We start from the raw sequence: 10,840 nt of genomic DNA on the forward strand, positions 1-10,840 counted from the left end.
GAATCCTTTCAGGATTCCGAAGCGAATCCTTTCAGGATTCCGAAGCGAATCCTTTCAGGATTCCGAAGCGAATCCTTTCGGGATTCCGAAGCGAATCCTTTCGGGATTCCGAAGCGAATCCTTTCGGGATTCCGAAGCGAATCCTTTCGGGATTCCGAAGCGAATCCTTTCGGGATTCCGAAGCGAATCCTTTCGGGATTCCGAAGCGAATCCTTTCGGGATTCCGAAGCGAATCCTTTCGGGATTCCGAAGCGAATCCTTTCGGGATTCCGAAGCGAATCCTTTCGGGATTCGAATCCTTTCGGGATTCCGAAGCGAATCCTTTCGGGATTCCGAAGCGAATCCTTTCGGGATTCCGAAGCGAATCCTTTCGGGATTCCGAAGTGAATCCTTTCGGGATTCCGAAGCGAATCCTTTCGATTCCGAAGCGAATCCTTTCGGGATTCCGAAGCGAATCCTTTCAGATTCCGAAGCGAATCCTTTCGGGATTCCGAAGCGAATCCTTTCGGGATTCGAAGCGAATCCTTTCCGGGATTCAGAAGCGAATCCTTTCCGGGATTCGAAGCGAATCCTTTCGGGATTCCGAATCGAATCCTTTCAGGATTCCGAATCGAACTTTCAGGATTCCGAATCGAATCTTTCAGGATTCCGAATCGAATCCTTTCAGGATTCCGAATCGAACTCTTTCAGGATTCGAATCGAACTCTTTCAGGATTCCGGAATCGAATCCTTTCAGGATTCCGAATCGAATCCTTTCAGGATTCCGAATCGAATCCTTTCAGGATTCCGAATCGAATCCTTTCAGGATTCCGAATCGAATCCTTTCAGGATTCCGAATCGAATCCTTTCAGGATTCCGAATCGAATCCTTTCAGGATTCCGAATCGAATCCTTTCAGGATTCCGAATCGAATCCTTTCAGGATTCCGAATCGAATCCTTTCAGGATTCCGAAGCGAATCCTTTCGGGATTCCGAAGCGAATCCTTTCAGGATTCCGAAGCGAATCCTTTCAGGATTCCGAAGCGAATCCTTTCAGGATTCCGAAGCGAATCCTTTCAGGATTCCGAAGCGAATCCTTTCGGGATTCCGAAGCTAATCCTTTCGGGATTCCGAAGCGAATCCTTCGAGGATTCCGAAGCGAATCCTTCGAGGATTCCGAAGCGAATCCTTCGAGGATTCCGAAGCGAATCCTTCGAGGATTCCGAAGCGAATCCTTCGAGGATTCCGAAGCGAATCCTTCGAGGATTCCGAAGCGAATCCTTCGAGGATTCCGAAGCGAATCCTTCCAGGATTCCGAAGCGAATCCTTCCAGGATTCCGAAGCGAATCCTTCCAGGATTCCGAAGCGAATCCTTCCAGGATTCCGAAGCGAATCCTTCCAGGATTCCGAAGCGAATCCTTCCAGGATTCCGAAGCGAATCCTTCCAGGATTCCGAAGCGAATCCTTCCAGGATTCCGAAGCGAATCCTTCCAGGATTCCGAAGCGAATCCTTCCAGGATTCCGAAGCGAATCCTTTCAGGATTCCGAAGCGAATCCTTTCGGGATTCCGAAGCGAATCCTTTCGGGATTCCGAAGCGAATCCTTTCGGGAATCCAAAGCACATCCTTTCAGAATTCCGAAGCGAATCCTTTCGATTCGAAGCGAATCCTTTCGATTCCGAAGCGAATCCATTGGGGATTCCGAAGCGAAGCTTTTCGCTATTCCGAAGCGAATCCTTTCGGGATTCCGAAGCGAATCCTTTCGGGATTCCGAAGCGAATCCTTTCGGGATTCCGAAGCGAATCCTTTCGGGATTCCGAAGCGAATCCTTTCGGGATTCCGAAGCGAATCCTTTCGGGATTCCGAAGCGAATCCTTTCGGGATTCCGAAGCGAATCCTTTCGGGATTCCGAAGCGAATCCTTTCGGGATTCCGAAGCGAATCCTTTCGGGATTCCGAATCGAATCCTTTCAGGATTCCGAATCGAATCCTTTCAGGATTCCGAATCGAATCCTTTCAGGATTCCGAATCGAATCCTTTCAGGATTCCGAAGCGAATCCTTTCAGGATTGCGAAGCGAATCCTTTCAGGATTGCGAAGCGAATCCTTTCAGGATTGCGAAGCGAATCCTTTCAGGATTGCGAAGCGAATCCTTTCAGGATTGCGAAGCGAATCCTTTCAGGATTCCGAAGCGAATCCTTTCAGGATTCCGAAGCGAATCCTTTCAGGATTCCGAAGCGAATCCTTTCAGGATTCCGAAGCGAATCCTTTCAGGATTCCGAAGCGAATCCTTTCAGGATTCCGAAGCGAATCCTTTCAGGATTCCGAAGCGAATCCTTTCGGGATTCCGAAGCGAATCCTTTCGGGATTCCGAAGCGAATCCTTTTAGGATTCCGAAGCGAATCCTTCCAGGATTCCAAAGCGAATCCTTTCAGGATTCCGAAGCGAATCCTTTCAGGATTCCGAAGCGAATCCTTTCAGGATTCCGAAGTGAATCCTTTCAGGATTCCGAAGCGAATCCTTTCAGGATTCCGAAGCGAATCCTTTCAGGATTCCGAAGCGAATCCTTTCAGGATTCCGAAGCGAATCCTTTCAGGATTCCGAAGCGAATCCTTCCAGGATTCCGAAGCGAATCCTTTCAGGATTCCGAAGCGAATCCTTTCAGGATTCCGAAGCGAATCCTTTCAGGATTCCGAAGCGAATCCTTTCAGGATTCCGAAGCGAATCCTTTCAGGATTCCGAAGCGAATCCTTTCAGGATTCCGAAGCGGACACTCTCAGGATTCCGAAGCGAATCCTTTCAGGATTCCGAAGCGAATCCTTTCAGGATTCCGAAGCGAATCCTTTCAGGATTCCGAAGCGAATCCTTTCAGGATTCCGAAGCGAATCCTTTCAGGATTCCGAAGCGAATCCTTTCAGGATTCCGAAGCGAATCCTTTCAGGATTCCGAAGTGAATCCTTTCAGGATTCCGAAGCGAATCCTTTCAGGATTCCGAAGCGAATCCGTTCAGGATTCCGAAGCAAATCCTTCCAGGATTCCGAAGCGAATCCTTTCGGGATTCCGAAGCGAATCCTTTCGGGATTCCGAAGCGAATCCTTTCGGGATTCCGAAGCGAATCCTTTCGGGATTCCGAAGCGAATCCTTTCGGGATTCCGAAGCGAATCCTTTCGGGATTCCGAAGCGAATCCTTTCGGGATTCCGAAGCGAATCCTTTCGGGATTCCGAAGCGAATCCTTTCGGGATTCCGAAGCGAATCCTTTCGGGATTCCGAAGCGAATCCTTTCGGGATTCCGAAGCGAATCCTTTCGGGATTCCGAAGCGAATCCTTTCGGGATTCCGAAGCGAATCCTTTCGGGATTCCGAAGCGAATCCTTTCGGGATTCCGAATCGAATCCTTTCAGGATTCCGAATCGAATCCTTTCAGGATTCCGAATCGAATCCTTTCAGGATTCCGAATCGAATCCTTTCAGGATTCCGAATCGAATCCTTTCAGGATTCCGAATCGAATCCTTTCAGGATTCCGAATCGAATCCTTTCAGGATTCCGAAGCGAATCCTTTCAGGATTCCGAAGCGAATCCTTTCAGGATTCCGAAGCGAATCCTTTCAGGATTCCTAAGCGAATCCTTTCAGGATTCCTAAGCGAATCCTTTCAGGATTCCGAAGCGAATCCTTTCAGGATTCCGAAGCGAATCCTTTCAGGATTCCGAAGCGAATCCTTTCAGGATTCCGAAGCGAATCCTTTCAGGATTCCGAAGCGAACTTTCAGGATTCCGGAAGCGAACTTTCAGGATTCCGAAGCGAATCCTTTCAGGATTCGAAGCGAATCCTTTCAGGATTCCGAAGCGAATCCTTTCAGGATTCCGAAGCGAACTTTCAGGATTCCGAAGCGAATCCTTTCAGGATTCCGAAGCGAATCCTTTCAGGATTCCGAAGCGAATCCTTTCAGGATTCAAGCGAATCCTTTCAGGATTCGAAGCGAATCCTTTCAGGATTCGAAGCGAATCCTTTCCAGGATTCGGAAGCAGAACTTTTCAGGATTCCGAAGCGAACTTTCAGGATTCCGAAGCGAATCCTTTCAGGATTCAAGCGAATCCTTTCAGGATTCCGAAGCGAATCCTTCAAGGATTCCGAAGCGAATCCTTCAAGGATTCCGAAGCGAATCCTTCAAGGATTCCGAAGCGAATCCTTCAAGGATTCCGAAGCGAATCCTTCAAGGATTCCGAAGCGAATCCTTCAAGGATTCCGAAGCGAATCCTTCAAGGATTCCGAAGCGAATTCTTTCAGGATTCCGAAGCGAATCCTTTCAGAATTCCGAAGCGAATCCTTTCAGGATTCCGAAGCGAATCCTTTCAGGATTCCGAAGCGAATCCTTTCAGGATTCCGAAGCGAATCCTTTCAGGATTCCGAAGCGAATCCTTTCAGGATTCCGAAGCGAATTCTTTCAGGATTCCGAAGCGAATCCTTTCAGGATTCCGAAGCGAATTCTTTCAGGATTCCGAAGCGAATTCTTTCAGGATTCCGAAGCGAATCCTTTCAGGATTCCGAAGCGAATTTGAAGCGAATTTGGCGTGAATTTGTGAATTCGGAGTTATCTCGGAGTTCGGAGTTATCTATGATGGCCAAATGAATGAATACGGGTGAATAAGAGTTATCCGACAAAAGTACAAAAATGACAGCTCGCATTTCGAAAATCTTATGCATTCCTTAGTAAAACAGTATTTGATATTTCACCACCAACCTTTAATCAAAAGCTCGGCATGGCATAGCAAATTTCAAAAGACACATGAGAAGGAACATTTCTCAAAATTTGATTTGAATAAAGCTTCAGCATTAGTGTCTCAATACAAAGCTACCCAAGACGCCAGGTCTATATAGCGCAGTAATTAGCACTGCCTAAAAATCTTTTACTTCCCAAAGTACCCTTGAACAGAGATCAAGCTAGATGAAAGTCCATAAAATGAACAAATTTTGTTTATTTTCTGAAACCTTAAACATTGTCAAAACCTTGAGCATGTTCCAAAGATAGAAATAGAAATGTTTATTTTCCAGGGTAAAATTTTTTTCTCTGAAATTCAACGGAAATTACAAAAGTCTCAAAAAAAATATGAAAAACATATAAGAATTTGCAGCGATCAAGACTATTTTCTCAAGATATATTTCATAGCTACGCCAATGTTCACAGTATGCATGTACGTACACGTGCATTACCCCACGCAGTGTGTCTAAGCGCATTTGACTCACTCGCATCCCACTTCGACTTATTCTCGGAAGATGTACAACCCGCTTGCTTTAAATCTTCACGTTTGGATCTAATATTTACCAACTAATAGCAGCTAATAGCCAAACAGCGGTGGGCACACCCACAAATTCGAACACACGTACGATCCGCGAACTGGCTTCAACAGCGACAAACAACGCGATCGCAAACGTAAACAAAAGACCGCGCGCCCGGCGGACGACACGCGCCGCGAAAGTTCTTTCCAATTTCCAATCGCAACAAAACAACACTCGCGGTCGCGAATTTGAGACGATCACACGCGTACCTACACGACCCGCTTGTTGATACCGAAAGTATTCAGTCGTTCGTACGTATTTCGCAAACGCAGACAAGATCGATCGACGACGATCGCCCGGAGAGATCGGCACAATACTAAAGCACCGAGTGCACGAGGCTTAGCATAAAAACCGACGACGACGACGACAATGATCCGCCGCGCGCATGCCTCCCTCTACGTGATGGAGCGCAGTCGGTGTGGGTAAGCGTGGCTGGCTGGCTGCAGATAGATCACGCGACGAACAAAACGGCGAGGACGCGATGCTGCGAAAGAGATCTGCTGCCTGCGCCGCACCATCGGAGTCTGTACGATTTGACCTCGGTGCGCGCGGCGTCGTGCATAGGCGTGAGCGTGAGCGTGAATCTCGCGGACTCTCTGCTTCTTCGGTGCAAAAGATATGGAGATCTTGCTGCAATAAACACACATTACTATCTACACATATATGTTGCCGCATTGGATGATGGATTGAGAAGGCTGAAAGTTGGGAAAGTGCATCCAGTTTGGAGACAGCGAGCAATAAACACGTCACTGATGGGTTTGCGTCGACCTCCTACATACTCCCGAAATAATGTGAAGTTAGTGAGCAAAGCCATTACTGATGTTTTGTTTTTATATAAATTCATTTGAATCAGCTGTTAATGCAACATTTGTATATTTCTATATTTCTTCTAATTTATCTTAAATTCAAATATTGGAGTTAGGTTTGGAACTAATTATGAATAGCTCTAAATGAAGGCATTTCCATGTTTAGCAATCGTTACTATCGGCACTGACGACGGTTGCTCAAGGGAAAGAAGCCGTACCAAAAATTGTATCTATGTCACAGCTAGACTTAGGAAGGACCGAGCTTGAATTATGTGACTCAAATGCGATCGCAATCATTCAGCCATAACCACATTAGTATAGAACATGGCATGTGACATCATGTATCACGCGTGTTTGACTTTATGTTGATCTCTCAAGAAAACCAGACATTGACAAGACAGGGTTTCTGCTATTTGCGACTATGAGCTAAATTGATGCCTCCGAACTATCGCACCGTCGGACTAACGAGTATCAGATAAGCTGGAAGATACTGAAAGAAAATTAAATTAATGATCTCATGGGCCGCGCGCGCCTTAGTCAGTGTGTCATAATTTGACACATTATCCGACGCGTTGCTTGAGGTCATCGTCAGATATCTGAAAAATTTACTTCGCTTTCACAAGAATGGAATCCACTGCGTGTGAAGTTGATTTAGCTGCATCCAAATGGCTTGTCGGGGGAGTCGTCTTCCATTCGCCTAGCTCACGCACGAACGACGGGCGGAGCCGAAAGAACCTTTTAAGCTATTTTGTTATTCTTTTTGAGCGGGACCAGAAATAGCTTTTTGATGGGGCCTAAATAGCATCATCGTACGCGCTCAGACCGATGCAACTATATGGGCGCTGCGCTGCAGCATAGTGCATATGTTGGACTAAATCTAGAAGAGCCGGTCTGTCTGCCTATATCTTCCAGTTGATTGTCGAATAAGACACCAACTTTATGTTTATGTCTGCTCGGACGAAAATAGTTTTTCAGTCCAAGTGGGTGGAACGAACACTTTTAAACATATTTTTTATATTTTCTCCCCTACCGGCTGAATTTAATTCTTATTTCTTCGATATAAAAGTATCTTACTTTATAGTGGAAGTGATTGATTAGATATTCTTGTCAGCGAATAAATTTGTACTTCTATATTGTATAATGGAACAACATTGTAACAACACAATGATAATCAGTAACATTGCTGAAAATCGTTGCAATGGGATGTTCCGGAATTATGATTGTCCGACACGGAAATGAAATAAAACCCACGTGATCCTATGGTGAATGAGAGAATATAGTTTCCCTATAGAAAGATATATGAAACTCATTTACTACAAAGAATCAATGGAATGCTCGGTCAATGTGGTATTCATCATCATGCAGTTTCATGTGTGTATAATGTTCCGCGTAATTGTCTTATGTACCGCTGACCCCCAACGGAATAAACTACATAGTAATACAGTCATTAGATTTGCTCTTACGTTTAGTATTCCCAATGGTATTCGGGCCGGACGGACTTCTGTCTCACGGGAACGAGCAATTCGAACTGTAGATCATAGCCATGTACGATTTGTTATTGGTGTAAATTAGATAACTACCTCACCCGAACTATCTCGCACAATAGTGTAATGACCTAGCATATATGCTGCTACACATGGGGGATCGTAGCCTTTATTTTTTAAGGGGATTCTTATTCACCACAATTTTCACTGAATTCACTAGATTTCTTTTAAGTCTACTTATATTATATAGAATTTTTTGGAAATGATTATCAACTACGCTGAACGAGTGTTATGAATCTTGATTCGCTTTTTGTTTTGATCTTCAATTGCGCCAACAAGTGCTTATCAATTGAGTGCCTCCTATCGCACGTTAGGGATAGTGCATATTTGATTTTGTTAACCGGGATCTCAGCACTGTTGAACTTTTACCGAGATTTGCACCCTTTCGGTCAAATGACCCTTTCGGCCAAACGACCCTTTCGGTAAAACGACCCTTTCGGCCGAAAGCCACTAGGCCGAACAGACCATTAGGCCGAAAGTGTCGTTTGGCCGAAAGGGTCATTTGGCCGAAAGGGTCGTTTGGCCGAAAGGGTCATTAGGCCGAAAGGGTCATTTGGCCGAAAAAAAATCATTTAGCCGAAAGGGTCATTTGGCTGAAAGGATTATTTGGCCGAAAGGGTCATTTGGCAGAAAGGGTAGTTTGGCCGAAAGGGTCATTAGGCCAAAAGGATCATTTGGCCGAAAGGGTCACTAGGCCGAACGGGCCATTAGGCCGAAAGGGTCATTTGATCGAAAAGTTCATTTGGCCTAATAGGACATTTGGCCGACTAGGTCATTTAGCCGAATAGTTCATTTGAAAAGTGATAAATTAGGAATGAGAAGAGAGACGTCTCTCTTTTCATTTTTCTCTTCTCATTGTAAAAAGTGAGAAGTGCGCTTTCCTTCCTCATTTCTCACTTCTCACTGTGAGAAGTGAGTAGTGCGAAGTGGGTAGTGAGACATCTTACCACTCACTTTCCAGCGAGAAGTGAGAAATAAGGAGTGAGAAGTGAGATGTCTCTTTTTTCATTCCTAATTTCTCACTTTTCAAATGAATTATTCGGCCAAATCGGCACCAACATTTCAAAAGGGCGAAACTGCTTTTTTAAACAAGAGCTTCTCACGTCTCTGGTGGGCTTATTTGTGCTCACCCACGCAATCCAGCTAGACCTGTGCGCCGATCTACTTTGAACCGGCGGCGGCGTGAATGTACTTTTCTAACGGCGGCGGCGGCTTAGCCGGCGCCACGCCGCGGTTGTTTTCGGCGGCGGCGGCGGCGGCTCGGTCGGCGTGGTTCAAAATTTTCCTTCAAACAGTTCGAGCGATTTAAATGTCTGCATTTCTCGTGCAATAAAAGCATAAAATATATGCTGCTAATTTTAACACTGTATACTAGCGAGAAAGTGTGCAAAAACTTGCTGTTCGTTCTAATTAATATACCTTTTGAGGTGACATGGTTCCGAATAAGCCTCTTTTGGAAATCCCATAAAATTACACAGAGATCATACATGAGAAAAATCTTTGAAACTTCCAAAGAATTCTTCTGAAACTTCCAGAATATTTAAGTAAAGCATTTTTTCGTAATTCTCCCAAGAATCCCTCCAGGAACTTCTTAAAGAATTCCTTCAGGAATACCATAAGCAGATTCTCCTAAGATTCCTTAAAAAATAATTTCAGAAATTTCTTTACGATTTCCTCCAGTGATTTCTCCAGCAATGCTTTATGAATTTCTTCAATAGTTCTTCCCGGAGGGAGTGTGACCCCCATGCGATTGAATTCGCATTCTATACCATCCCGCCCAACCAGTTGTTGGGGGGCATGGAGTGCGATCCTCTCGTTTAATAAACAATGTGCACTCGCTTGACTGTGGATATACAACAGTAAAGCACATGTGGAGATTGGGCAAATCAAGCATCCAAAAGATATTCAATTTGCAAAAAAGAGAGCTAACCGCGGAGGAGGTTGGTACTCGGATTCTGATGGCTTTTCCTCAATCGTGACCTTTAAGTGGTCTTGTTGTGTAGGGGTTATCACGCCTATCTAGAGAGTAGGAGGTTGAGGGTTCGAGTCCCCCCAAGACACGTGGATTCTTTTTCGCAAATTTCATATCAATTTGTCCATTTCGAAACATATGCTGTGCATATGCACAGCCAAGATATTTAACAAAAAAACGTATGGAAGCCAAGTCCAATTAATTGTAATTATCGTTAGTTTTCGCTTTGCGCAGTAAATTAACGTACTCTATTTCATCATGTGTGGCTGTATAAATTGTGCTGTATTATTTATTACATTAAATCTTATATTATTGTTAGTTAAACCCTTGATGAAACCTGTTATTGTGATCTGTGTGATCTATTTAGAATTTATAAGTTCATTAAGACCACAGTTAGGTCAATTAGATATGAAAAACCAAATAAACAAGTATAAGTTACTGTGATATATGTGTAACATATGAGCTGCTAGGGTATAATCAAATATACTATATTAACAATATGATTCACTCTCACGAAATTTTGGCGACACCACATGTGGCGCCAACTCGCGTCCGAAAGGACCGATACACACGTAAATCGAACTACCCAAAATATGACGATCGTTTTACACACACTTCAAAATGTCATCATGAAAAAAATAGGGATGCTTGATGTTTTCTTTGCAAACTTAATCGATTATGTTTAATCGAATGCAAACGGAAAATCAAATGTTGTAGCAGAAGTGTGGTAGGCATATTTTTGTGGAAATGTATAATAAATTTGATATAGCTCGTTGAACTGTATCCGGCAGGACCATGCCGGTGCACCATATCGAAATTGACGCACGCTGAAGCAGTTGGAGAGCTATACGAGGTTGCTGTGGAAGTTTACATTCTTCTCGCATTGTACCTACTCGCTCTCTGTTTCGCACACCATGTTGCTGTTTGCTCATTTGACTGCAACACAGAGGCGTCATGATTCTTTGGGAAATTTGACATTAAAGAAGTCAATGAATTGTCTGAGACAAACAGCAAGTTGTCTGCATGGCTTATTATACGTATCTAAAATTAGTTGAGATATCCTTTGTCACTATTTAATCCGCTTTTTTTTGTTTTTTTTTGGTTGAATCTGGTTGAAAGTAAATTTAACAAGATACGTTGAAGAATAGCTTAGATATAACATTTACAATGCATTTAAATTTATATAGAATGAGGAATTATTCCAGCTA

At 44.0% G+C, this 10,840-nt stretch overlaps 1 protein-coding gene across 1 annotated transcript in view; it reads right to left on the reverse strand.

Annotated features, from left to right (window-relative positions):
• The window catches only part of LOC134202619 (uncharacterized), a 708,184-nt gene extending 702,524 nt beyond the window's left edge, over positions 1-5,660 (reverse strand). Inside the window, exon 1 of the mRNA XM_062677646.1 lies at positions 5,297-5,660. The gene's annotated coding sequence lies outside the window, so the exon portion shown is untranslated. The remainder of the gene's footprint in view (positions 1-5,296) is intronic.
• Between the last annotated feature and the right edge of the window lie 5,180 nt (positions 5,661-10,840).

The sequence above is a fragment of the Armigeres subalbatus genome, chromosome 1 (genome assembly GCF_024139115.2).
Source record: "Armigeres subalbatus isolate Guangzhou_Male chromosome 1, GZ_Asu_2, whole genome shotgun sequence".
NCBI lineage: Eukaryota > Metazoa > Arthropoda > Insecta > Diptera > Culicidae > Armigeres > Armigeres subalbatus.